Below are 26123 nucleotides of genomic sequence, written 5' to 3'. Positions count from 1 at the left end.
AGTGTATGCTTAATTAAGTTAAATCCAAGTAATCAGTAATCATGGCACAGTCATGCTTAGCTTTAACACCGAACCGCCTATTTAAGGTGCACTGCTTGTCCATCTACAGTTGTGGGAAGGAGCCAAATATTGTGTTGAAGACTTATAATTCATCTTTTCTGACTAGACTCTTTAGGTTTTCCTGCAGTTTAATAGTTTAAACAAAAAGAAGGGGAGATGTTTCAACATCTTCAATGAGATTAGCTCTTCTTTACAGGATTTGCTATTTTTCCACAGTTTCCTCAGTCTGGTAGTCACCGGTATATCTTTTAGACTTTTAAATGGACAAAATCTTTTCATCAGACTTGGATATCGTTAACTTGTCAGTCAAGAAATACCAGACAGAGCTAGCTGACATCTACCATTAACCTTGAGGTAAAATGTTTCATCTTTAAACAGCATCCTTTCATCTACACACCTCGTAGCTTTACTGATTTTCATGAATTCATCAAAAAAAATAAGAAGAAACATAAACGCTTTTCTACTGTAGCGCAGTGATTGTTTTCCCAATTTACATGAAATACTGTAAAAAAGGCAGCCAAGTTTTTGAGCTTCGATTGCAGATGATAGAAGATAGATTTCTTAACTACTGCTGGATCTGTAAGAGCTTAAAAAAGCAGGCAAACTGCCTCATGACTGTCTCCATAAAGCTTTTATTTCATTCCCATGTGGGCGAGTGAGGGGATGTACAGTATTTCCAGCATCATCTCGGTAGCAAATTAAATGAAAAAGTCAACCTCTGCATCTCTAAGACTGTTAAATGTCAATCGTTAATGTTCCAGGAGTTACTTTTTTAGCACTGTAATTAACTTTTTATTGTACTTACCCTGCCAGAGAAAACATCAGAAACCATTAGATGAACCTCTGGTATTTCCATGGTTACAGAAACATTATAAACCATTACAAACCTTCATAACCCTTTGAATCTGTTGCATAATGGTTTGCAGTGGGTCTTCCTAATGCCTTCCACTGCATGTTTTGGTGTATAATGGTTCCCATTATGCGCTGTGTTGGTTAGTAATGGTTGGGCTGATTTACAATAGATTATAGCAGAAGAGCAGACAACCATCATAATGCATTTTGCAATGTATTCATAACTGGAGTGGTTTCTGAAACATAAAACACCTTATTGCACCTTTACTGGGGGAAACTTTGTCACTTCCTACCAGGGTACATCGCCATCATAAACACATGGTGCAGACCTGATCTGCTATAGAGGAAGTTATAATCCATTAGAGACAAACAGGTATAAACTCAACTCCTGCTGCCCAGTCATTTCTATGGAAAACCGCATCGCCATTCTCAGAAGATCCCTCTGACCTCTTTTTTGCCTTTACAAACAATTTTATTGTTCTATAAACTTTAATATACAAAAATTAGACACTTCTGGACCATCTATCAAATTTGTACATACTCTCAGTCTGTCTTTGATTTCTGTTTTCATGTTTAATCTTTAGACTACTTGAAAGATTGGCCCTTAAACACCACCGATGCTGGAGCTGAAAGAATAAAATGTTCATCTCGCCCGCCCATCTAAATATTAATTTAATCGAATAACATTTGTAATCCATCAGAATATCTGGCGTATTAAGAGCACTAAGGCTCAGACTCCACACTCAGCATTTTTGCTGACTTTCCTTCCTGGCTTCAAATAGCATACACTTTATTAATGTAGCAGGTCTTTTCCAGTCTTACTGAGCAAAGTGCTTAAAGCGCACACACATTCATTCAGCACTTTCTGTTATAGACACGCATACTGCTGATTTGTCTGCAGCAGCTGTGCTGCTTGCACTCTTAAACTTTTCATATTTTCTAATATCACAGTTTTATCTTCCTTCATAAATTTTCTCCAGAAAACTTCACCATGCTTCTGACTGGTTAATGCTGCCAGTTCCACCCATTTCATGTGGACATGCGCTTAGCTAGACTGGGAAACTTGAGTCGATAACCACCTTCATGTGACGCTTATCCTGCACAGTGCTGTGAAAAAAGTATTTGCCCTCTTCCTGATTTCCTAATGTGTTGAATATCTGCTACAGTTTCATGTTTCAGATCATGAAACAAATGTTAATATTAGTTAAAGTAAATAAAAAATGAATATCAATCAGATTTACATTCAGACTTTTGAGCCATTCAGAGGTGGATTCGTTTTATAGCATTGTACTGCTGTATAACCCAAGTGTGATTGAGATTTAGGGTAAAAACTAAAGGCTCAATGTTCTCCTTTAGACGTCTTGATGCATTCTCAATCATCCAGGAAAATAAATCTCCAAAAGTTGATTCTGTTCATCTGGACGTAGCGTTTTCTGGGAGAAACATTTCGTCACTCATCCAAGTGACTTCTTCAGTCTCAGCTGACTGCAGGTTTCCAATCTTATAAACAGTACATTTACATAATGACTGAAACCAGCCCACTGAAGGAACAATGGGCTGTGAGGTCAGTTCCTTAATCATAATTATGCAAATTCTCATGACCATTGATCAACAACCACTGACCAAAACCCACTGATCAAAGACCACTGATCAATGGCCATGAGTACCATTCACAGAGAGTTGGGGAATGGCTGCAATCACAGCATTGTAAGATGGCGAAAGATGGACCCTTAGGCCCCCTCCTCGATTCAGAGATGGTCTTTCCCTTTTCACGTAAATGGCCTCCTTGACTCCACGCTCAAACCGGCGTTCCTCCCTGTCCAGGATGTGTACATCCTCATCCTTGAAAGAGTGTCCCTTGGATGAGTGACGAAACGTTTCTCCCAGAAAACGCTACGTCCAGATGAACAGAATCAACCTTTGGAGAGTTCTCCTTTAGAGTTTTCTGATGGCGAGCAGAAATCATGGTTCCATTAATTACAGGAAGATCCTGTAGCAGCAAATCAGCTCCAGATCACAGATCACACTGCCAACACCATGTTTGACTGCTGGTATGAAATACTTTGTTAGTTTAATGCCAGATTTAATGGGACTAGTTCACAATTTGTCTCATGAATCCAAAGAATATTTTCACAAAGGTTTTGAGGATCATCAACATGTCTTTTGGCAAATGGGAGATAAGCCTTTTTTGATGATTTTGGTCAGCAGTGGTTTTCTCCATGGAATTCTTCCATTAATGCCAATATTACTGTCTTTTTCCTACTGTTGAATCATGAACTCTGACATTAACTGTGTCAAGAGAGGCCTGCAAATTTTTACATGTTCTGGTTTTTTGTGACCTCCTGGGTGAGTTGTTGATGCGCTCTTGGAGTCATTTTGGTAGGTCGGTTACTCCTGGGATGCTTTACAACTGCTCCAAGTTTATTCCATTTGTGGATAACAGCTCTCACCAGTGGTTCACTGGAGTCACACATGGTCTTGTAACTGTTTCCAGAACAATAGATGTCTTTGTTTCTCATCTGTTCTTGAGTTTGTTTAGATTATGGCTAGATGCTATGTTGACACAAATAGAGAGGAAAAAGGAGAGACAACTGACATGCAACCTGGATGTTCCCACATGTCCAAACAGCTGTCGTCATGCTTGAGGTAATAATAAAGTGTAGATCCAACTGCAGAAACCACGGGAGATCAACTTGAAGATGCAAACAAAGAAAAAATGATAATAAAAGAAAGAACCAAACCAAACTTAGGCCAAGACTAAATACACACAAAAGGGAGAATGATGAGGTACAGATGATATCAAGACAATAACAAGAGCAGGAAAAGGTAAAAAGGTAAAAAGCAGGAAAGTATAAACACAGTAACATAAAGCAAGTAACTGAAAGAATGACGAAGAATTTACTCAAACAAATGGTAAGACACAGAGAGGGCAAACAGAAGGCATGGATAAATTATAACGTTTATTTTTGATTGTATAATTTTAGGAATTTTCAGGAAAACAATTTAATTCTGTTTATGTCACGGTCTCCGTGCCTGCCCAGCCGGCCCCACAAGGCTACATGTGCTGTTTTGGTTCTCTCTCTCTCTCCATCTCTGCCTGGGCGGAGCTCACTGTGGGCTCCTGCCCTTGGCCCACACACTTGACAACAATCACCTGTCATCACCAGGAGCACTATTTGAGGCTGGAACACAGGCTGTATCCCAATTCAGGGTCTGCAGCCTTAAAGGCTGCATTTTAAGGCCGATTACGTCACAGCGACGCGACGAAGGCTGTCCCAATCCAAAGGCTGCTCGAAATGCGGCCCTCAAATGCGTCCTTCATTTCCCTGAATTTTAAGGACGTGGCGGTGTAGACTTCATGGCCCAACATATCCCAGAATGCATAGCGCGGCTGTGGGTGTGGATAATTTTGCCGGAAAAAAACGGCGGATGAGGGGTGCCCGAAGAGTAAACTTTAAGTAAGTACTGAATATTATGTCACTTATTTATGTGCAAATGTTTAATAACGAAGAACATTAAAACATTACTGTTGGCCACATGTCGGCACAGTTATGTGACATTAGTGACGTTTGTACTAACTTGGTTTTAAAGCCTTTACTTTAAAATATACGCCGTCCAATAGCTGAGCTTAATCTTACAGAGAATGATCAAAGCTCATGTAGAAACAAACACATGAACAAAAGATTTTCTTCTTCATTTCTGTCAAACATATGAAATATGTATTGATAATATGTATGAAGTATGAAACGTTTCCAGCTGTTAGTATCATGGTTGCTAGGCAACCTGGGCAGCGCAACGGAGGCTAGACCGTCCCATTTCACAAGCCTCGCACTTCCGGCCTTAGCGGTCTTTAAGTACGCGGCCCTTGAGGATCGGTGAGTCTGCAGACCCTGAATTGGGATACAGCCACAGATCCTCTCGTCGCTGGATGATTGTACTACTGACGTTAGTGTTTCTCACAGCTCCTGTGAACTTGTTCTTAGTAATTTGAGATTCGTGATTCATTTGTGACTTCCCTTCTCTTCTGCTTCAGACCTTCCTCCCCTGTGACCTCCCTGCCGTGTGAATGTGTGTGAGTGTGGGCAAGAAGACGTGAGCGAGTGTGAGAGAGCTACCCTGTGATTCCCTGGAGTTTTGGATTCCCTTCACTGTATATATTGTGCACTGGTGCTGTAAATAAACTGTTTTTGGAGAGGTCTAACTGCTCTGCGCCTGAGTCCCTACAACCAGATTGTGACAGTTTATTACTGAGTCACTCCTAAAATAGTCACATAAAATCTTTTTTATTCGTGGAGTGTTTTTTATATTGAGCTCAAAACCAGTATTGCACTTTTACTGACTGTAATTAGCAACAGTGCAGTACTTAAAAACTGGTTGGACACCACTGCATGACCAGAATTATAGTGAATGTGTGCAATCCATTTGCAATCTCCTCGTCTTTGGTGACTAGGCCCGAGCCCAGATGCTGTTTGCAAACTGACTATCATGTGCTAAGACAGCAATAACACCAGGATAAAAGGGCAATAACACAGAATTGGTCTGGTATCAGTTTTTAAATGAACTGGGTTCAAGTTAGCACTAACATGCAATCTGTTTGCAACAATACCACCAATTAAATGTGATAAATCTTAAATGCAGTCAGATAAGTTCTGTTCTCCTGGCAGCTGTCAAACCCAGACATGTCCATCAGATCGCCAGATGAAGAAATGTGATTTGTCACTCCAGAGAACACGTCTCCATTGCTCTGGAGTCCACCGCTCTGCATTTCGCTGGGTGATGTAAGGCTTGCATGCAGCTGCCATGGAAACCCATTCCATGCAACTATCTACGCACTGTTCTTGAGCTAATCTGAAGCCTACATGAAGTTTGGAGGTCTGTTGTGATTGATTCTGCAGAAAGCTGTCGACTCCTGCGCACTATGCACCTCAGCATCAGGTGACCCTGCTCTGGGATTTTGGCCTACCACTTCATGGCTTAGTTGCTGTCATTCCCAACTGATTCCAATTTGTTATAGTACCACTAACAGCTGGCTGTGGAATATTTGAGAGCATGGAAATTTCACGACTGGACTTGTTGTGGCATCCTATCATTGTACCATGATGGAATTCACTGATCTCCTGACTTGTTCTTTCACAAATGTATGCATGTTTAGGTGCTTGGTTTTATATCCTACTGAGAACCAGCATATTCATTTATGTCCTTTGTAATGAAGATGTGTTTTTGGCCTATATCTTTTGACTTATTTGAGCTACCCTACTAAGTCCCAGGCTTTCCATTGATATCTCATGTGTTTGGGTGCCATATTTTCGCTCCAAAGAAGGAAATCACACAAAAAAACATTAAATGGGAAGATTCCTTTTTCCTCGGTTCTCAGGAGCATACACCTGTGGCCATCGAAGTGATTGGAACATCTAAATTTAATGATTTTGATGGGTGATTACTTTGAGACAATCACAATCAGTGATTATAATCAGTGCAAATACTCATTTTCCCCTGGTTTTGTGACTAAATCTATCAACAAAACGTGTTTATGTCCAAAATATTTATGCACTGTGTTGAGCAGATTATAACTGAAGTTGAACTAAGGATATGCTGTATAATATTAACCTGTACCACAAGGTCAATGTGACCTTTATTTAACCAGGCCCGTCATTAAGAGCACATTTTCATTCACATGGCAGCCTGACAAAAGGTAAAGCCTCATTGGAAAAAAGCAGGTAGCTAAAAAGAAATATCAGAAGTTAAAAGAACAGCAGCATATTAGTTGGTGAAATTCTGCCCCTGGCGATGAAAGTTTAGGTTATGTTTTGTAATTAGTCTCCAAAAAATGTATCTTTAATGTAGCAAAATCTCCATGCAACCTTGAAAACAGAGTGAAAGAAGGTGTAGGCAGAGGGTTTAGGATTGGTTTGGTTTGGATGCTGGTAGAAAAACTGAGTTTCCTATTCTCAAGGGAAAGTTTCTGCAGCGTTCTACTGTTCAGTCTACAGAGGTCAGTACAGCAAAGCTTTAACTCCATAGAAGACATGGTGCTCTTTAATCTGAGAGAGGAGTGGGTGTTTTTGGTCTTGCCCTTGACTCCCTTGTCATTGCAGGGCTGTCAAACTGATCAGTCGTGTAACTGGAATTAAGTCAGTCACGGCTTAAGTCCAGAGTCTCGGTCCTGCTCCTGCGTCACTTATAGAAAGGCCTGGGCATTGATCCGTGATCAGGTTCTGCTCATCAGCTGTTTTGTTGCTGGCAGGGCAGGCAGCAGCAGAGCGGCAGCTCATTTAATTAATGCGGATTTGACTGGTCACGCTGCTGCCGCTGCAGACTCACAGCTACCTGCTGCCCCGCTGCAACCGAAAAAAAAAAACCTTCAGCCGTGTCACAACACCGCATCAAAGACATTTAAGGATTTCTTATGTAATTAACTTGGACCTCTCTCAGCGAGGCCATCACAGAGCTCGTCGTGCGGCTGGCAGCAGAGTTTTGTCATCTTCCCTGTGGTCTAAAAAGAAAAAAATACCTTCGTCTTGTCATTTTTGACAGCTGCTTCAGTTTTAGGCAGTTGAACATTAATTGCCATCTGACACCTTTTTTAATAGAGACACAGACAAGATGATGTTCAGTATGGCTGACTTTCTGCCCATCAAGCTGTCTGCTCTCATTTGGTACTGGCCTGTACAGTCATTTGCTCAGGCACAAGAGAGTTTTGACTTGCATTAATACAGCTTGATAGAAAAGTTAATAAAAAATTGAAGAGGAGAATGGAAAAGAGGGAAACGGAGAAAGAACTTAATGATATCTAACAATCTGTTTAGTTTTTTTCCCCCACTTCTCATAAATCTGCTTAATAAACTCTTCTAAGTGTTTGGTTTGTCATCATAAGTTCTCAGCAGCTGCTCATTTCCCTCTGTGCTGACTGCTCTTTCTTTCTATAGGTCACCATGTTTTTCCTAATAGTCATAAATATTTATTAGCATCTGCTGATGCAAACATTCTGTAATTTTTCCTCGTGTATAAAGTATCACGTGCGTAGATGAATCTACAGTTTATTTCTGTGAATGTGTGTATGTGTCGGTGAGCCCACGCCATATTGCATGTTTGATTTCGCTATCTGCTGGCACCAGCTGTGAAACTATTGGGGATTTAAATATTTAACATCTCGAGTTATCATTTTCACAAGCTTCCATCCACCACTTCTGTCTGTCTGTAAACGTGACTGCCGTGCCTCAGTCTCATGCATTCGAGCGTGCACACTTTAGCGCATTTTTTTTGCAACAATCTGCAGGTTTTGTTTTTGTTTACGTGTTCGCGAACATAGTGTGTCGATACGTGGGAGTAATTAACATATTTGTGTGCTGTTTCACTTGCAGAGATGCTATACATCTAAAACAGATTGTTCTATTCTAAAATAAACAAACCCATAATTTCATTGTTGTGTACAATGAAATTAAAGGCCTATTCTAGTCTGACTTTTCAGCACCTGTATGTGAACATATGTAGGTCATTTGTGTGTTTTACATGTGATACTGCATGAGAAAGCGCTACATGTTCATCATCATGTGCTTTTTCTCCTGTTGATGCGTGAGCATTAAACAATAAGCAGCAACCTTTGGTGTAAAAAACAGAGCAAAAGCAGAGGTGCCAAAATTTGCAGATCCCTAAATGGCCACTTGAGGCAGTTCTACATTATTAATGAAGAGGCTACTTTGAATGAAAGGTGCACTGGTTTGAATCGCGGAACTGGACACACTGACAGTGTTCTTGGTGTTGCTGCCGTTCTGGGGATTATGTGCACACCAGTGTGTGACACCAAAGGAGGTGCACTGTCTTCCTTAAATGAATTATTAAATGATTCTGCTTAGAAAGTCTAAATATTTGAAACAAATATGAACGTCATCGCAACTATCTCCTGAAGGTGGCAGTCCTCATTTGACTCTGGAGCCTGAGCTGAGTGGACATTCATCCACTGCCTTGGACTACTGCATAGTATAAAATCTATGAGTATTTTTTTTTTCCCCCAAAATTGGTTTTTGCACTTGGAAAAAAACAGGTTGACTCCTGATATCAAACACTGACATGTGGCCCTTGGAAAGATGCCTACACTTACCGAAGGTTGAATAATCAAACAATCCATTTGTGTAAGTCCCTGCAGGGACAGCAGAGAGTTTTATTGTACTTTTACATCCTAGAGCAGCGGTCCCCAACCCCCGGGCCTCGGACCGGTCCGTGAGTCGTTTGGTACCGGACCGCGAGAGTTGAGGCTCAGGTGTGAAATGTATAGTTTTCAGGGTTTTTATCAGTTTTCAGCGTTATTTTGTTATCGTTTTTATCGTTAACTCGGTTTTCCTGGGTCTTTTCACGTGTGTTATGAATAAATCTTTTTTTTTGGCACCAGTACTAGTTTTATTTTGTTGTATTTATCCGCGACACCTTAAAGGCCGGTCCGTGAAAATATTGTCGGGCATAAACCGGTCCGTGGCGCAAAAAAGATTGGAGACCGCTGTCCTAGAGTGAAGAACTCAGAAGGCAGTCCTGGACCGGATGGGCTGCTTCTCTGAGGACTATTGCTGCTGATACCAGAGCATGAAACTGCCGACTGCCCTTTTGCCAACAAGTGATGGACACAGAAGCACGGTGGCTGCAACTGGGGTGAAATCACACCAGCTGGTGACTTTGAAGATGGCGGAAACTGGACGACTACCTCGCCGTGCATGGAGGGGAGGGGAGGGACAACTCTGCGGTGATTCAGGGAGTTAAGGGAACACAGCCGGTACCATCACCATGGAGGCGGTCCCTCCCCTCTTCTGAAGCTTGCACTGCCCTTTCTACTGTGTCTCCTCTGGCGGTTACTAGGGCCACACCCAGCCCTCCATGGGGCTCTCTGGCATGAGGACAGGAATGTTTCTGTAAAGTACAAACCACCAGGGTACGAATAAGCAATCCATGCGAAAGGTACTGAGCCAGTCACAAGCTCTTGAATACCTAAAGGTACAACACAGCTTTATTTTATTTGGCATTTGGCAGAAGTGCTGTAGAGAGTGATGAAAACTGAACAAGTTGTCAGTTGGACACCTTGGTAAGGCCCGATGGTAATAAGTATGAACAGGAATGTGGCTCATCTGTCCGCTGGTATTCAGGTCATGAACATGAGATGATTGTTGTTAATTAAGTGTTAATTTAACATTTCATGAAATTCATATAAACTTAACCAACAACAAATTAAAAAAGTCAGTAAACTTGAGTCGTGAAGAAAGGAAGCAAAGGCAAAGCGAGGTGAATATTACTGAGAATACATCAGACTGCCACCTGCACATGCATACATCTATAATCATATACATATTTATTGTCTTTTCTGGCCCTTCTGTTATTGCAGCAGGGATGTCTCTGTCTGTCTTTATTTCTCTCTCACTGAATATTTCTTTTCCTCCTTTCGATCTCTCTCCTCAACCATGAGATTACCTGAAGGGACAGCAAGCTATCAGTATAACACACACACACACACACACACACACACACACACACACACACACACACACACACACAGACAGAGAAATGCTCACTTCAGTGAAAACACACACACACGCACATTCACAAGGAAGAATGCACAAGAATGTCCTCCCGAATGAGCGCATGTACATGGGTGAAGATTGAAGGCACACACATGCAGAGGCAGGCAGTTGTAACAGTCAGCAGGGACAGTTAGTTGAATAGCACTCATTTAGATGGAATGGCCATTTCACACTACCTGCATGTGTGTGTGTTTGCACCGTGCAGGGCTTTGGGAATAAGACACTATTACCTGAGAGAGTCTATGAGAAACTCTGTAAATATTGACAGAGAGCAAGAGAGAGAGAAAGAGAGAGATGAGCAAGCGATATGAACCCTGAGGGGGCTGTGGATTGATAATTTGATGGTTTCACTGGGAGAGAAGATTGGATCGAGAGGAGAGAGAGAGAAGGGTGAAGATTGGGGGAGGAGGAGAGTAAGAGGTGGGATTTGAACCCTCGCTGTTGCCATGGCAGCATTCGGCTGTTAGACGAGTGCAAATGTCCACAGCTCGAAAGAATTTGTGCAGACAACACTGGAGCGAGTTGCGCGTCGTTGCTGTCAGCGCCGCTGCACAAAAACAGAATCTCCGGGAGATAAAGGCCTTCAACAGAGAAAATAATTAACTTTTCTTAATTTAAAATTAGCAATTGTTATGAGTCAGCTGCTAGGAGTGGTGCTACGGCAGGACTTTAGGGCTTTCGTGTTTATGTGTCCCATTGAAAAGAAGAATTAAATGTTCCCAGAGGAAAAGGCAGAAAATTAAGTTTCAGTCCCACAAGGGAGTCTCGTCAAACGAACATAAGATCACCGGTGATAAAAAGAGACAGTAATTATCATCAAGCCTTAACAATCTGGAAATATCAATAGAATCAACTCACTAATTGAATGCTTATGTTACAATTAACGTTTTGGCAAATCTGTTCATAACTGATAATTCATTAAACAGTGTTCACCTCAGTTACTGTATCAAACTTATCTGTGGCCAGAGATGGGCAGTAATGCGTTACTTGTAACGCGTTGCTGTAATCCGATTACTTTTTTCAAGTAACGAGTAAAGTAAGGGATTACTATTGCAAAAACGGTAATTAGATTACCGTTACTTTCCTGTAGGAACGCTGCGTTACTGTGTTACTAAAACCGTGATTTTTTTTTTGCGAGAATGTCTCATGACGGTGACGTAAGCGAGTGCGACGTTCGTGACAACAGCTGTGTGCAGATCAACAATGGATCATATATCGAGTGCGGAGAGAGTATGAGCGTGCAGCGTTTAAAGCGTGGAAGTACTGACCTTACTTTGAGTTTGATTCCGTAAAAAGTGACAAAAACATTAGCGTCCGTTGTGCGTGGGAAGAAAACTTCTTTTTACAGCGAAAAAAACCCCTAAACTTCCAAGCAAGCACCGAGTAGCTACGACGTAATGGGAAATTCACAGAGAAACTCGCGGATTCTTCCACTGACCGCTGCACACCTGCACCAGGGTAAACCTCCGCCTACTCTACTCCTGCTTTACAGGTGAAAATAGAGCAACAGGACCGCTAGTCTTTGACTTTATTTATTTTCTGCTGTGTTTTACTTGCATCTATTTGAAAGACTGAGTGTAAACACACAAAAAAAAAAATTTTATGTGCTGAAATGTGCAGAAAATAGGTTTAAATATTAAACAAATTTCTTCCAGTCAGAGAATGTTGCATATAATTAAATTTTTACTTGATGCATAAAGTTAAAAGATTAAAACTAATAAAACAAGTTTTAAAAAGAGACTTTTTCATTTGATTACATTTTGTATGATGGATTATGCAGAAAAAGTAGAATTGGGCTGAAAGATCTATCGCTTTATCACCTATTCAGGTTGTAAATCGTGTTTTTAAAAAGTAACTAAGTAATTAATTACTTTTGAAAATAAGTAATCAGTAAAGTAACGGGATTACTTTTTGGGGGAGGTAATCAGCAATTAGTTACTGATTACTTTTTTCAAGTAACTTGACCAACACTGTCTGTGGCTAAGTTATCAGTGACTTTTTAATACAGCCAATCCTTGATTTGGGTTGTTATTGTAGGCATGCTTTCTACTCACCTGCCTTACAAATTATAAGAAAATCATACAGATTGGACTGAGACTACAATGACCAGGCAGTGCAAAAGACTAGAAAACATGACACATTAATCTGCACTGATAGCAGTGGATGGACGATATACGTGAAAGGGCTGCCAGTTAAACCTGAAGCATATTAATAATCTACACTAGATGTCACACCTAGAAAATGAAGACTACAAAATAGGACAAGCATATCTCAGCCTCAGCTTCTCTATGGCAGATAATGAATATAAAGCACGATGTGATGTAGGTCTCCAGATATGACCTTCTGACAGCATGACGCCGAACAACTTGGAGGTTTCATCAAGTCACTTGTTCGTTTTTTCTAGTAATGTCACACATTGAAGTTGTTGTTTCTGCCCCTATAATTAAAGTCAGCATTTCAAAAGTAAAATCTGAAAGGATGTGCATAGTATATTCAATATTCAATACTAGTATTGTGAGTATTTTAAGAGGTGGGAGCCTGCTGAGAGAGTTTGCATGGTCCTGGTTCTTATTTAACTCTTGTTTGTTGATGTATTTCCTTCATTTTCTTATCTCTGACTTTCTCTGTTTTGTCTGTTTGTCTTGTTATCTGCTTTTTTGTTTAGTGTGTTTGTGATTCTCTTAATCGCCCTCAACAGTTTCCCTTGTGTTTGTTTCTTCTTTTTGCATTTGGATCCTGTCTACAGCATGATGCTGTTGGCATGAGTCACATTTCAAAAGCAACCTTCCCATGAGTGCTGAAATATTTGTATTTATATTGCATATGGGAAACTATAAATATGAATGTCAGTTTCATTTCACAGTTTTCATGTTTACATTTTTGTCTTAGTACAAAATCTCACCATCAACCTACGATAAGCGATATTTTCATTCATTTTATTATGGGCTTTCTTTCATAATTTGAAAAGCCTTATATTTAGTATTTACGCTACACTCTAATGCACTTGAACTTGAGTGAATAAATAACGTTACGAGATAAAAGTCTGGCCTGATCTTATGTAAAGGTTCATCGTGCGCTTGATAAATGAAGTGCACAAGGTTCATAAAACAGGCTGGTTCTCACTGCCTTGTGATTAGATGGAGGTGGGGATGACTATTGATTTTACTGAGCACATGTGACATCAGTGTTTAGATCAGTCTTTCATTGATCCCATGTGGGATGAATAATTTCCAATAAATCTGACAGTGAAACAGTTGTTCATCTTTCTCATTCATTTTTGATTTTAGATGTGCATGTGTAATCTCTCTAACGATGTTAGAGGCTTTGGCAATAAATAAGACACTTGTGTTTTACAAGCCCATGAGACCAACTAAAGCTTTTAAAACATTTAACCCGGAGATGCTGTGTTTAACACTGATAATGACGTGCACGGTATATTTTATGGTTTCCTTAAAGAATCGTGAACTTTCACTCTCTTTGAGAAGTCAATACTTGACGAACAGCAAGTGAAACGCATCTGTTGTGTTCCTATTTTCAGTTTAAATCTCATCAGCTGTTGTTTTAACAGTTTACTCCTCAGTGCTTTTTCCCCACCTACCAGTCATCAGCCGGGTCTGGATCTCGTTTCACATCGGCAGCTTCTCTACTAATGAGCTGCTGCTGTGATTGTCAGCCGTAGGAGAGGCTGAAAGTTACAGGAAGTTTGAGCTGAGTGGTCAATTTCAGGCGGGTCGACACTGACACTGCAACAAAATCCGAGATGTTTACTCGAGAACTTTCTTTTTTCTTCTTTTTAATGTCAGAAACTCTTACAGTTTTACGATGAGTCAGCTTTTCCCTGACATACTAAAATCAGCAAAATTGCCTGAATTTTAACACTGAAGTTTTAACAGAGGGTTGTTTTCTGTGACGGAATTATTTTTCCTTTTTACAGTTAGTTAATGATTTAATGTTTGAATATCAAAAACTCAGTTATTTCATATATTTATTGGCCTGTTTGTGTGGTGCAGTTATAATCATTGAGTCAACTTAAACTGCTGTAACTTTTTTTGCTGTTATGTCGTTGATCACCTAGGCAAAGGTGGCATTTTGAACTTTGCCTTTTTTATGACAAAGATATTTCACCTATTTCATTCGATCTCTTCTGCTCAACTGAAATATATGGAGCCTCGCAGGGGACATGGGAGAAAAAAAAATTAAGACGGACTATTGCGAGATCTCGCAAACGTTTTAGCCGCATTCTTCGGACGCTGGCTCGAAGCCGACCGGGAGGTCGAGGCACGATGTGCCGGGAAAGCGGTGTTCCTCCCGGCTGTAGTAGGTCTCGACCTCCCGATAGCTCGAAGCTAACGGGAGGTCTCGACCTCCCGTTAGCTTCAAGCTAATGGGAAGAATGCGGCTAAAACTTTTGCGAGATCCCGAGTTAGTTTTGCGAGATCTCGCAAAAGTCCGTCTTAATTTTTTTTTCTCCCATGTCCCCTGCGGGGCTCCGTAGAAATAAATGTGTAACAAATGACAAATTTATTTCAATTGAATTGCTTTGTGTTCCTCCCACCGTCCAAAGACATGCAGCTTGTGGGCATAGGTTAATTGGAAAATCCAAATTGCCATTAGGTGTGAATGTGCGAATGAATGTGAGTGCGAATGGTTGTCTGTCCCTGTGTGTTAGCCCTGCGACAGACTGGCGACCTGTCCAGGGTGTACCCCGCCTCTCGCCCTATGACAGCTGGGATAGGCTCCAGCGCCCCCCGCGACCCTGAAAAGGATAAGCGGAAGCGAATGGATGGATGGATGCTTTGTGTACAGTCATAACACTTTCTATTGCTGCTGTCATACCTCCTCTGATAGAGCGTGACTGTATATAATTAAACACATTTACTGTGTACACTTTTCAGGTGCATAATTTGAATATTTAATCCAAAAACCCATCTTACTTACAGAATATTTTCTTGACCAAACAGCAAATTGGCAGTGTTCAGGTCAGAAGTGCAATCTTACAGCTTTAGACAGAAAACCTGCTGGGCACTCAAATTCAGCATTGGATCCTACTATAGCTAAGGATAGTGATGAATTTACTAGCCATTTAAAATGAAACAGTGGTAAAAACAGTGCAAGAACAGAACAAATACTGCATGTGTATTTTACCTATATGAAACTGCTGACCATGCTTGAAATGTCACTGAAATGCGTAGCATTTTGCACCCTGTATAATTTTGCTAACTTCCAATTAGTTTGCAGATTTTGGCTAACCTTAGCAATGCTAGCAGCCTTGGCTTCTTACATGCTAGCAGCCACACTCTGGTTGAGAACTTGATTACACATTTAGTTCAGTTGCGTAATTATACTCCACTTATTCTGACAAAGCCAAAACTTCATGTTTTTAATCAGAATCAAAAGACTTTATTTATCCCAAAGGGGCAATTAAGATACAACAGAGCAGCATGACGTTGAAGATAAGGACAGGGCATAAACAGGCAATAAGAGTGAGATAATAAATACACAGAATATACAGTATATACACAGTTTTAAAATTACACAGTTTTAAAATTAGTAGCGCGGGTTAGCATGGTTGTTATCAGTTCATAGTTCACATACTGTCAGTGCTTCATCGATAAGTGGCCAGTGGTGTGGTAACATATTTGAACTGCTAATTGCTATTGTAAATGAATAACAAATAATAAACATACATACGTCTGGTAATCATTAGAAGTGACCGCAGTGTTTTAATGTCTAATTTGTCACAGTTAACACCTTCAGTCATCTGAGAGAGAACCTTTTGTAGAAATGAACTAACTGTCTTTTGGTCTCATGTACGGCCTTACGGCTCAGATTTGGCTCAGCTCAGCATTATCCTCTTCCCCACAATGAAATTCAAGTTGAAGGATCTTTGATGTGACTTAGAAGAAAAGATCCAGTGATGCACTGGCAAAACTGACAGCTGCACTGAAAGTGGTCTAGTGCTCCTTGAGGAGGAAACCTTGAAGGGGAAATTGGGTTACAAGATTAGCAATCCAAGTAGTGACAAGTACACCTCTGATAGGTTTGTGGCTTAAACCTATTCGCTGGAACATTGAAGACAATGTAATTACACAGCAAAGCAAGACACGAAGTAGGCAAAGTTCTTCATGTTTCTCGTGCACGGGAGAGAACCGGACAAACGCCGTTCCTTCGCTTGACCCCAGTTGCTCTCGTCCGCTCCCCCGTAACACTGCTCTTTTATTGAGGTTACATGAATATGCATAGGTTCATTAACATACGACGTCTACATACAAACAAGAGTACCTTGCCTGTGTGTGTGTGTGGTGTGTGTGGAGTCAGAGTATGACCCCATAAAGACTTCCCTAAACCTGCTGGTCTGGAAGTCCAGCAGTTCATCTAAACAAAAGGCACTTAGACTAAAACAGATATAGCCACGTTTATCCTACCATAAAACAATAAGAGAAGGTATGCCTTCACCCATGCTCCCAGGATGTGCTCTGGAATGCACACAAAGTTTGCAGACTATTAAGGATCAAACCTCTACCAATCTACAACTAATTATAAAACTCTAAGCATATATAAGTAGATATTTCTAAGCATAAATGACAATCAACAATACAAAACCTAACAACCTCCCTCTCCTCGGGTACTGCCTATATCTATTTTGAGGGACACTGAGGCATTCCCAAGCTAACTTAGAGACAAAATCTCTCTAACACTAGTCCAGTGTCCTCCAGCCAGTAGGACACCGCAGTTCCAAAAAACATCTTAGATAAATGGCTCCTTTCAAAGAGTAGCAGAATCTGCTATACTCTGAGCTCCACCCGACTGACTAAACTCCTCACCCTGTCTATAGGGAAGATTCCTATCCCCTTACATTAATCAATTTCCACTGCTTGTTTTGAACACAGAACTTTTATTGCTGCACAATTACAAATTCCCAAAATCCCTGAATTTCAAAAAGCTGGAATGAACCCATATATGTTTGCATTTTTTCCTCAGCCAGTGCTTATCAAAACAGTCAAACCAATAATCAAAAGTAATTATTGCACTGTTGCATTGTTTGTTATATTTAAATAAATTATGAGCATTCTTCTTTCACCACTACAAGTACAGTATTGATGCATCTTTTGTTCCAGTCATGCTGGAGGGACCCAGATGCTTTTAGTCTGTGTGATTCTGACTGTGTCCTTCCTGTCAAAGCTGAAATAAAACCCACACTCTAATTTTTTTCCCCATCCCACAGGCCCACTTAGCATTCTGGTTTTAGTTGCTTGGCTCTATCTTGATTCACAGTAGGCATATCTTGGTGGACAGACACATATAAAACACACACACGCACAAAGGCAGGAATGAAAGGCATCTCAGTGGAAGTGTGATGGAATCAGCGCTGTCGATTTGTCATTTGGTTGGTACACTGCAGGCGGCTGCCAAACAGCCACTGATACGGTTGCCATGGAAAGAGCACTGGTTTGGTGCATGCGAGGCAGAAATCTGATTTGCTGCCATTCTGGGTCTGGTTCATTTTTCTGTTAGATATTCACTCTGCAAATGTGAGCACATGCAAAGAACGGATAACGCCTGCTATCATTCACTTTCTCCACTTCACAGTATAACAAACTTATCATTTTCTGTGGTTTTACAGTGTAGCTGACAGGAAGAGATGGTAAGATATGTGCTCCAGCTCAAGTTTTGATAAGTGAAAAAATCACTGTCAGTCCATCAGCGCTAGGCTGTATTTACCTTTGAGATATTTATATTTTAGCATATGCCGACCTTCATATCACTAAAGACGCCAAAGTTAGAAAAAAAAGTCTCATCTTTCCTTGCCTTTTCTGCTTTATTTACTTTTCATTTTTCAGAATAGTTTTTGACAGGCTTCCAAAGTGAACTTGCTGCTTTTAGCTTTCAGCTTTTGCAGCAGGACATTTTGTTTTTCTTGTCAAGAAAAGTGAGATTTGTGTGAGTCGTGTAGCTTAAAACAAAACTTGTCAAGTGGCAGCATTACACTCCGTACTATGCTGGCAACTACCACTGCAGGAATCTACACCCCAGTCTGTTTCTTTGGAGGAATTTTGCTTTCCCACCCGAATGATGTTGTAAAAAAATGACAAGTTCAAATTTGACAGTTTCCATGACATCATGCTCACGCTGGCAACTTGTATTTTTCAGTGTAGATGAAAAGCATGCATCCATAGAAATGACATCTGATTTAAACTGCTAATGACACGTGCAGATTGCAGTTAGTCAGCCATGACTGCAGTGAAACATAACTGACTGTATGAATCAGTCTCCTCTGCCACGCTCCTTACAGCTGCATACAGTATGCAGCAATGGTGTCAACTGCATATAGATAATATGTTTGTTTTCCACATCATATGCATATAAATAGCAGCAATATGCAAAGCTCAAAAGGCTCAAAACAGTTTTAAGGGTTTCCAAAGCATAAATGTTAAACAGTGTTTAGCTTCATCTCATCTAGTATGAGGATTATTTTTAAATTAGAATCTGCTAACCAGAGATGGACTGTAATCCGATTACTTTTTTCAAGTAACGAGTAAAGTAAGGGATTACTATTGCAAAAACAGTAATTAGATTACCGTTACTTTCCCATAGGAACGCTGCGTTACTGCGTTACTAAAACCGTGATTTTTTTTTGCGAGAATGTCTCATGACAGTGACATAAGCGAGTGCGACGTTCGTGACAACAGCTGTGTGCAGATCAACAATGGATCATATATCGAGTGCGGGAGAGAGTATGAGCGTGCAGCGTTTAAAGCGTGGAAGTACTGACCTTACTTTGAGTTTGATTCCATAAAAAGTGACAAAAACATTAGTGTCCGTTGTGCATGGGAAGAAAACTTCTTTTTACAGCGAAAAAAAACCCCTAAACTTCCAATTGCGCTACGACGTAACTCGCGGATTCTTCCACTGACCGCTGCGGCACACCTGCACCAGGGTAAACCTCCGCCTACCCTACTCCTGCTTTACAGGTGAAAATAGAGCAACAGGACCGCTAGTCTTTGATTTTATTTATTTTCTGCTGTGTTTTACTTGCATCTATTTGAAAGACTGAGTGTAAACACAAAAAATATTTTATTTTATGTGCTGGAATGTGCAGAAAATAGGTTTAAATGTTAAACTAATTTCTTCCAGTCAGAGAATGTTGCATATAATTAAATTTTTGCTTGAAGTTAAAAGATTAAAACTAATAAAACAAGTTTAAAAAAGTGACTTTTCCATTTGATTACATTTTGTATGATGGATTATGCAGAAAAAGTAGAATTGGGCTGAAAGATCTATCGCTTTATCACCTATTCAGGTTGTAAATCGTGTTTTTAAAAAGTAACTAAGTAACTAAGTAATTAATTACTTTTGAAAATAAGTAATCAGTAAAGTAACGGGATTACTTTTTTGGGGATGTAATCAGTAATTAGTTACTGATTACTTTTTTCAAGTAACTTGACCATCACTGCTGCTAACATATAAAATGTGTTTAAATCCATTTATTCATTGTATAAGATCAAGTAATCATTATTATCATCACTGTTTAAGGAACATTTCTTTACAGATGCAGGACAGAACATATTCCAGTGACCCTCAATAACAAAAATGATCGAATAAAAAGTTTGTATGAACCACGTAAAATACACGTATATGTAACGTCAGCAACATATCTTTTTTTATATATTATATAATATAAAAATAATGTCACTGTTCATTTTGAGATAAACTAATACTCATAATATACATAATTTGTAAGGAATTGAGTGTTACAATTCCCAAAAGGTATAGAAATGTTGATAATCCAGATAATTTGTGTAGGGGATGTCAGGGTACAGACATAGATACACTGTCATCATTATAATAAGAGTCTTTAGCATTTTAGAAAAGACAAATTAGATGTTAGATGCTTAAAAAAACTGCTTTGATAAGAGCTTTACACACTCTTCAGTGTCTCAGCCAGCTTCTGGAGGTCGACATCCAGAGCTTTTCCAAAAGTCTTGAAGGAGTTCCCACATGCTGAGCACTTCTTGGCTGCATTTTGTGTACATGACAGTCCAACTCAGCCAAAACTATCTCAGTTGGGTTTACATAGAGGTGATTGCAGAGGCCACATTATCAGAGGCAGCACTTCATCAGCGTGATTCTTGCCTTGATGTGTGTTTGGGGCCATTGTTCATTCAACAAAAAGAAGAAAAAAGTCTTAAGTGCAGATCAGATGCTAACCCTGAATTCTGGATAAATCTCCAACAGTGTAAAAGCAAAGCCCCACACAAACCACCACAGCTCCCCATATCCTTTTAAATGTACTTTAAAGTTAACAAAGGTGGCAAAAGTACAGACATTCTGTGCTTAAGTAAAAGTACAGATACTAGCATTAAAACAATAAAAAGTTGAATTATCAATTTAACATCTTTTCTCAAGTAAAAGTGGAAAACATATAATGTATAAGATAAGATAAGATGACCTTTATTAGTCCCACAGGTGGGAAATTTGTTTTGTTACAGCAAAAGTGCAAAGTTATGTAGCAGAAATGAGAAAACACTGGAATGCAATAAAATAAAATACTATATACAATAGAATAAAATAGAATAGAATAGAATAGAATAATATATACAATAGAATAAAATAGAAATACAAATGCTATATACAGCTGAGTAAGAAAATACAAAAGTACAACTTCGTCAGAAGAAGAATTTTACAAGAATTGCACATATAGCATATAGAATTGCACGTTTGAGGGTTTGATCAGCTGCAAAAGTCTTTATTGTGGAGTCTGACAGCAGTGGGGAGGAAAGACCTGCAAAATCTCTCCGTCCCACACCGTGGGTGCCGCAGTCTCCCACTGAAGGAGCTGCTCAGTGCTGTCAGAGTCTCTTGCATGGGGTGGGAGATGTTGTCCAACAGGGATGACAGCTTAGTCGCCATTCTCCTGTCACTCACCACCTCCACTGGGTCCAGAGGGCATCCTAGAACGGAGCTGGCCCTTCGGATCAGCCTGTTCAGTCTCTTCCTGTCCCCAGCAGAGATGCTGCCGCCCCAGCAGACCACACCATAGAAGATGGCTGAGGCCACCACAGAGTCGTAGAAGGTCTTCAGCAGGGGGCCCTCAACTCCAAACGACCTGAGTATGCATCAATAGATGGGAATGCAGCAATGTAACCTGTTTGTCTTGCACTAAACTCCAAGTATTTTCATACAACCTTACATAACATAGTCTAACTTTACTTGTCTTGCGGCATGTTTCACATTATGAAAAAATATTATGTCACATGTAAAAGGCTCAATATCTGATTTAAAAACATGAGCACTTATGTAAGCTTTAAATTTGCAGTTTATCAAATACCGCTGAGCAGTCCTTACCTTTAAATATAACCTCTCTTCTTCCTGTCCTGTCTTTCTTATCTTTTTTCATCTCTGAGTAAAGTTACCTCTCTTTCTTTTTTCTGCCTGTATAACACAGCAGCTGGACGTTTAGCTAGCCACACACTGTGCGACAAACTGTAAACACAGACAGTTTGTGTGTTTGCTGAAGTTTGTTGAGTTGGTAGAAACATTGCATTTGAAACTGCCTGCCACTTAAAAAAACATTACTCCCTTTATGCTCGCTCTGCTTTTGTAGGGTTAGCTGGCTGCTGACGTTCCGCAACTTATGGACATTTGCAGTCATTCCTGTGTTAAACCCCTGATTGTGGCACACGGTTTTGCATCTTTAATTTATTTTCATGTGATTAATACACAAACAGGATTGCCTTTTATGTTCAATGTTTTATGATGCATGCAAACTGGGAAGATTTAGAATTTGTTGGTCTATTAGGAGCTAGGACAGCAGGAAGTAATCTAAAGCACGAGCAACCATGTTTTCAACATTGTTCCCTGGTGAAAGTAAACATCTACACGATGGTCTTCAAGGTTGCACATAGGCTCCACACTGGTCCAAGTCCTGTCCAAACATTTTCCTCCAGCAGTTTATATTGAGATGCTGCTGCTACTTGAACTCTACAAAGCACTGATGTGGATTCTAATCTGAGGTGCTATTAATTGTTACCTCCTGAGGCAGGTCCCTCTAATGAGCTTATTTTTGGCAACAGAGAAAACTCTTGGTCTTCCTTTGGGATCCTCACAATGGTCAGTTTCATCTCAACGTTATGTGGTTTTTACCTCTGCGCATGAAGAAATCTTTCAGTGTTTTTATTAAACTTAATTTCTTCAAGTAATGGCAGATTTTCTTCTATATATCTGAGTGATGCTTTCCTACTTAATCCACAAAACCGATGGTCTCAAACACCATCAAATGGTTACCTTGAAGATGGGGAGACAGGTCTTAGAGTTGGATGTCTCAAGACTACTTTTACGTGGTCTTGGTCTTGTCTTGGTCTCGCTGTCTCGGTCTTGCCGTCTCAGATTGACATAGTCGTCGGGAGATTTGGAGACAACAGTATCCATGACACACAACGTAGCGTTCGATAATGTGTCATGCGCAAAAGCATCAGCTCTAAGAGCCGTGCTTAGAGAGCGCTTTGTAGCGAATCAGAAGAGTCGACTCCCATTGAGCGAGAGCTGGCTCCTCACTTAATTTCCTTTCGCTGCTCAGCTGTCACACAGTGCTTCAGCTATGCTTTGCTATTTTACTATAGCAAAAACGGTAATTAGATTACCGTTACTTTCCCGTAGGAACGCTGCGTTACTGCGTTACTAAAACCGTGATTTTTTGCGAGAATGTCTCATGACAGTGACGTAAGCAAGTGCGACGTTCGTGACAACAGCTGTGTGCAGATCAACAATGGATCATATATCGAGTGCAGAGAGAGTATGAGCGTGCAGCGTTTAAAGCGTGGAAGTACTGACCTTACTTTAAGTTTGATTCCATAAAAAGTAACAAAAATATTAGCGTCCGTTGTGCGTGGGAAGAAAACTTCTTTTTACAGCGAAAAAAAACCCCTTAACTTCCGAGCAAGCACCGAGTAGCTACGACGTAATGGGAAACTCACAGAGAAACTCGCAGATTCTTCCACTGACCGCTGCACACCTGCACCAGGGTAAACCTCCGCCTGCTTTACAGGTGAAAATAGAGCAACAGGACCGCTAGTCTTTGACTTTATTTATTTTCTGCTGTGTTTTACTTGCATCTATTTGAAAGACTGAGTGTAAACACACAAAAAAAAAAATTATGTGCTGGAATGTGCAGAAAATAGGTTTAAATATTAAACAAATTTCTTCCAGTCAGAGAATGTTGCATTTAATTAAATTTTTACTTGATGCATAAAGTTAAAAGATTAAAACTAATAAAACAAGTTTTAAAAAGAGACTTTTCCATTTGATTACATTTTGTATGATGGATTATGTAGAAAAAGTAGAATTGGGCTGAAAGATCTATCGCTTTATCACCTATTCAGGTTGTAAATCGTGTTTTTAAAAAGTAACTAAGTAACTAAGTAATTAATTACTTTTGAAAATAAGTAATCAGTAAAGTAACGGGATTACTTTTTTTGGGGAAGTAATCAGTAATTAGTTACTGATTACTTTTTTCAAGTAACTTGACCAACACTGGTCTTGACTACAAGTCTAACAGGTCTGCAACCTTGCATGCATCACAGCAATTCTGGTTCATCAAGCAAAAAATGTCACAGTCCTGGGTCGGTGATTCAGTGTTTTGTGTTATTAAGAATCTTTGATTTCATCATAGTTTATCACTACTACTCTTTTTGGTTAATGGTTCTGTATGTCTAGCTCTCTAGCGCTTCTTTGTTTTGTGATTTCTTGGGTTTTGTTCCTGTGCCCCTCATAGTTAGTGTAGGTTTAGTTTTGTCTTCATGTTTATTTTCTTGTTCCCTTGTCAGTCGCGTCTCATGTCGCAGATTGTCACTCCTGTCCCTGTGCTCCGTGTTCGCTCTGTTCAGTGTCAAGTCTGTGCCTCTGTGCCTGTCATGTGTTTCCTGATAGCAGACACACTGTCCTGTGTGCAGTTTGCTTCCTTGTTTCGTTAGGTGTGATTTGTCCCAGCTGTGTTACCACCTGTTCCCCATCCTCTCATTGTCCTGCTTGTATATTTTAGTCCTGTGTTTCTCTCCGTTAGTTGCATTGTACCCTCATAGTGATGTGTTTCTTCCCTCCTTGTTCCGAGTTAATTCCTAGTTCTCAGTTCCTGGTTTATTTTCTTGTGTTTTCTTGTTTCTAGTTTTGTTTTCGTATTTGTAGTAAGTTATTTTCAGCAAAATAAAGCTGCCTCCTTTTGCAAATCTCCTGCTGGCTGTCGCAAAGGTCTTGTATCTATGTATAGAAAAAAATCACATTAAAGAGAAATTCACAGAACCTAATATATTTGAAAATGAAGTGGTAGTACAGCTATTTATACATGAGTTTATTTTTTAATTTTATTTTGAGTTGCGCTGCAGTCAGTCCGAGTTGTACCGCAAGAGTTAGGAGACAGGTTGTCTCCCACCTGGCCAAGCATAATGCGCCTGAAACATGCTACCCAGATGTTAAGGGTCCTGTGTGCTCAACCTCTGACTGAATATTTGGATTCTACAGATATATTTGCAAAAATAAAATAAAATAAATCAAATCCCTAATTGTTTTTTTTTCCTTAACATGACGTTGTTATGCTTTTTTTTTTTTACCCTTATGAAACTTAGCCATCAGATATTGTCAGTAGTGAAGTGGTAATCAAAGAGTGGGTACTCTGATGGATTCTAAAATATGCAATATTTTTTTCTTTGTTTGTTCTATTCTACATAATTTCATTTCTGTGAAATAGCTTGTTTTATTTTCCACAAGATTAGTGTGTTATCTGTTTAGTCTGTGGAGAGACTTTTTTTTTCCACAGAAGATATCTGGAAAATGTTTAATTTACTTGTGGAAAGATGTTTTCCCAAGAGACATCTAGAATGATGAGGTTTCATTTATCATTCTAGATGTCATCTCCTAGCATGTCATGGTGAGAGATGCCTAGAGTATCGTAATGAAATGACCTGACTAATGATACACACCATTGAAGTGGACTGTGCTTCAGTTTTGATGTTGAAATTCCAATAATTTACTCACATCCACACTAATTAGTTAGTTGCATTGCAACAGTTATGGATGCAGCTTGTGTTTGCTGATACCTTTCTTCACTCTCCTACCAAAAATAGTAATTTTTGCTTCCAAAAACCCAACAAAATGGCACAGAAAACACTTAAGGTTCAAATTTTTACTCGTTACCTGAAGGTGTTAATTCATTTGTTACCTGTAGGTTAACGATTTAACACCAAACAACTTTCACCAGACCGGTGAGCATTAACCAGGCATTAACAACCACATCTCCATATGGCTAATTAGCAGGAACAACTCAAGTGTTGTTCCTGCTAATTAGCATAACATTACATACACACATTACCAAAGCTATTTTCAATCTATATGGACACCTATGCTTTACAGCAACACAAAATGTACTCTTGTACTTCCTTTCTGCCCATGTGGCAGGAACATAATCCGCCTCTTTTGCCTGTGTTTTCATTTATTCATTGAGAAAACAAAAATGGGGACATTGGACCCTGGCTCGAACCCCCGTTTCTCTGACAGTTCAGGGCAGGTTTTTTTTAATGGACACAATGGTTGAAAACATTGTGCCCGCCATCACTCAAGACTCCTAAAAAATCTTTTATTAGCAGGATTCTGTTTGCAACA

This window comes from Neolamprologus brichardi, chromosome 13 (genome assembly GCF_056152115.1).
Source record: "Neolamprologus brichardi isolate AB-2024 chromosome 13, ASM5615211v1, whole genome shotgun sequence".
NCBI lineage: Eukaryota > Metazoa > Chordata > Actinopteri > Cichliformes > Cichlidae > Neolamprologus > Neolamprologus brichardi.
The sequence above is the reverse complement of the archived record's forward strand: the minus strand, read 5'-3'. Positions refer to the sequence as shown.